Genomic DNA, 4,200 nt, shown 5'->3' on the forward strand with positions numbered 1-4,200 from the left:
ATTTTAACGACGCTTTAGACACAACTTGCTTTTTCAATTTTAAAGAGTCGAGAAAAAGCTAAATATGACTCTAGTCTCCTTCGATTTTTTAACGAGCCCGAAGTGACAAATGCTTAGATGGACTTTTTCTGTTATAGAGTCTGAAAAAGGCCAAAAGGAACTGCTCTGGAGTTCTAGGTAGAGGGTGTGCCAAACTTTTTCGCAAAACCGTAGAATACTTTTTAGGGTACGGGCGGTCGATCTTCCTGAATGTTGTGTTCAGTGCATTGCGATCAGTAGGGCGGCCGACACGGCTTCCTAAGGATAAAGGTTTTATGCCTATAGGGGTCTCCCAATATATACGCGACGGTATGTGGGAGCACAATCCGTATTGGCGCTATCGTCCCTCAGGAGGAATCACCCACCATCAACGAGATCGACAGTCGCCAGGCTTTATGACGCCGGAACCCGTCTCTAGCCTAGACCTCTATGTTGTGTGTTATGTTGCCAAGCGTTGTTAAGTTCATTCAATTTATTTTAGGTTGATATTTTTAGAATTTTTCCTTTTGAGGTTCACCACGAGATGTATGATACAATTCCTAAATGCAGTCTAAAGATGATAAGCAAGCTTTATATCTTTTCAACTTATGAAAATCCTAGCTACAAAGGGAAAAGAAAGACACCATCTTTTCTCAAAGAACAATCAGCACACTCTAATGCACTTTTCCTAAATCAAACATGCAAACTATCAAGATGCAAATGCACAATGCAGGTGTTTGTTTTCCGCTTTCTAAGTATTGATGCCTACAAAGAAAGCTTTTTGTACAACTTTGAATTTGCTTTTAAATGACAAATACAAACAAGTTTACTTTTCGAAATCAGAGAGGGTAGAAGAGATTACAACACTTGACGATTTACAAAATGAATACTTGTTTCGACACTTAAAAGAGACAAACTCAAACCAAAAGCAAAAGTGAATGTATAATCAACTGTAAACAGCCAATGAACTCTCTCCTAAGATCACAATCAACAGATCTGAATCAAGGGATACAGGATGACTATTTCACTCTTGCAAAGGAAAGCTGTAAATGACGCCACAAACACATAAAAACACTCACAGTATTTTTGTACAAAAGGAGGCAGAATTTAAGCAGAGAAAAGGAGTTATCAGACTGGTACCTATGCTGGTTACAGGCTGCAAAAATCAGAGATCAAAACAAGGCAAAACAGAGCAGAGAACCCCAGCTGCACAAGGCCTAACTGGATCAGCGCAACCTCAACACAGAGGTTTTGACATTCAACGCAGGTAGCCTTCACGGGACCTGTGTTGAAATGCAGAACCTCTTCACAGGGTCTGCACTGAAGGAGAAACGAGAGTTTCTCACTAGGTTTTGGGTCACAGTTTGCTATTTAATCTACAGTTTCAGGCCAAATAAAAGAAAAAAGCAAGGTACAATCAAAGGGATGATTTGAGGGAGTACTAAGATCTATCACAAAGGATCATCAAATCATTTGTGAGTCCATTGTTCAGATCATAGACAAATCCAGTGATTGGATCAAAGCAGCAGCTGTCTACTTTGTACCCGAGAATAGCAGATGCAGTTCGATTGTTGTCGTTGAGTCTATGAAACAAACAATGATAGAAACACAAATAAAATGACTAAACAGATTTCCCCAACGGAGTCTCCAATTTGTTGTGGGGAAAAATGCCTATGCAGGACGATCCTATCCACCTAAGGTGTGAAAGTGCCTTAGCAACAAACAGAGACAGCTATTCTAGTATTCTTCCTTTATGAATTAAGAATGAAGAGAGATGGGTGGACTAACCGGTGTCTTCCGTTTGTCCCTCGATCCAGTTTCCCTTCTCTTTGAGAGTTCCCAGCTACTTGCCTTCTCGCTCGCCCAACTTCAAGAGGTTTCTGCAAGATCACAAGAAGAGAACACTACACAAGACATGGATTCATATTCATAACTAGTTCAGGATTAGAAATAAACTAAACATACTAATGCAATCATACATCAAAGATACATCAGTATATAGGAGAAACCAAGATAGCTTTATTGATGAATAACAAGGTTCAGGAAGAGATACAACCCAAAGGGTTCCAATCCAGCATCTCCTTCCTAGAAAATGGAATTCCTATCTTCACCCCCTTCAAAGCATTAAGCACCCAATGATTCCAATCTCAAACCAACAACAATTCTTTGCAATAACAAAATTCCAGCCTCTAGATCTCATGGAGGAGAGATCCATATATAGATGTTTGGAGAGAGGATGAGTCAGCTTGAGATCTGACTAGTGTCCTCTCCCTCTATCAGTTCTTGATTCCACTTGGAGGTTCTTGCTTCCACTTGGAGATTGGGAACCTCTTACTCATCACTATTCGAATTCACTAAGGCAAGTGTCATTGAGGAAGATTCTGGAAGCTTCCTGGGTCTTGACACCTCTTGGAATGAACTTGCCATTTGTCAACTCTCGTGCAGCGCACCCTGGTAGTGCTTCTACTTGCGTTGTAGTGCAGGTAGCCAGTGTTGGCTTTGACATTCAGCGCAGATAGCTAGTGGAGCCACTGAATTGATCCTGAAATGACTTGTTTTTGAGCAGTTTCTGGTGGAGAACTTCTGTGAATTGCTGTGGTTTGTTAGCCTTGTTCCTCTAGGGGTAGGAACAACATGTTTAGGGACTTTGGATCCCTTAGATTATGGACATTTCATGCTTATAGCTGTAAGGCAAAAAAATGTCTATAACATGGTCATATTCCACATTAACCATATCAGACAAGGGATCTGTATTCAAAATCTTTGACACTTGACCTTTATAGCTGTTATTCTTCATTAATTCAGTCAAAGGTATCGACACTTTTAACTTAGCAATCTTATTCTCTAAGCTAAAGGTTGTATTTTTCTCTACCTCTTTGAGTGGAGAATCCTTCTTTTCAGTTTTTTCCTTTGCTACACTTAGCTAATTTGACTTTTCATTTGCTGATTGTGCTTTGCTGGAAGTAGAATCTGCTGCCTCCTTTCCTTTTTTCTGAACATTTGGAGAATCATTCTTTGTTGGTGTTTCTTCCTTCCGCTTTTGAATTGGATTGATTGGTACATCCCTACTCCTGAGTGAATATTGTCTTTGTTGGGTTTTCAATGCATTCATGTATCCCCTCTGATATTCATCAGATTCTTCTTCTAGGACTGTTTCATTTGCTAAGATAAAATCTTCATCTTTTTGTACAGCTGGGCTTTCTGAATACTCCTCATCCTCCGTGATATAAATTGGCAAACCATCTGGTGTAAAAAAGTGATTCTCCTCTCCAATCAGATTATCATCATCATCTGATTCAGTGCCATGGACATAGTTCTGCTGTAATGGTGTTTTGACTTGCTACTAAGCTGATTGATCTTGCACCCTTTGATCCCGTTGTTTAATCCTGAACTGTGGTTGCTGCTGACCACGAAAGTTTGGATTTCTAATCTATGTCTCAGGCTTATCTGCAATAGTTAATTTATCAAACATCTTTTCAATCTTGCAAAGAAAATGATCTGAGGAAGAAGCTTCTTCCTTTATGGTCACCTTTTTCTCGGTTTTGGTTCTAGCTCTCTTAGCTAGCAGATTTGCCTCTACACTCACTGCAATTTTCTGCATATCCTCCAAGGTATTCGGGTCTATTTCTCTTAATTGATATGCCATGTCGGGATCAAAGCCATCAGGAAATTTTATCAAAGCCAACCCCATGGGTGGCTTTATATCAGCTGGAATTGCATTATAAATAGTATTGAATCTAACACAATAATCCTGGACACTTTCACCAACATTCCTCTTTATGTTTTCATACTCGGAAAGGATTTGGAGTGGATTTTTCTTTACCTCCCAATGATCCAGAAATTTCCTATGAAGAACTGCCAATGAATTGATAGTCCCAGCTGGAAATTCTCTAAACCACTTTCGCACTTCACCTCCAAAAGTTTGCACAAATAATCTCATGGTCACATTTTCTTCATCTATCTCATGAAGGTCAAAGAAATTGTTCATCTTATCAACATGCTGCTACGCTATGATACCTTGGGTAGCATCAAACAATGGAATTTTACTTTGGTAATCAGGAGGCATAACATCCAAGTTCTGTGGCAAAATGGGAGGTGCATATCAGGCAACCATTGCTCTAGGTGGATTTGAAACTAGCCTTGGGGATGTAGGAGGCATCGGAACAACAATAGTAGTCGATG

This window comes from Pinus tabuliformis, chromosome X, assembly GCF_031772625.1.
Source record: "Pinus tabuliformis cultivar Carrire ecotype Pingquan chromosome X, CPIR1, whole genome shotgun sequence".
NCBI classification, from domain to species: Eukaryota; Viridiplantae; Streptophyta; class Pinopsida; order Pinales; family Pinaceae; genus Pinus; species Pinus tabuliformis.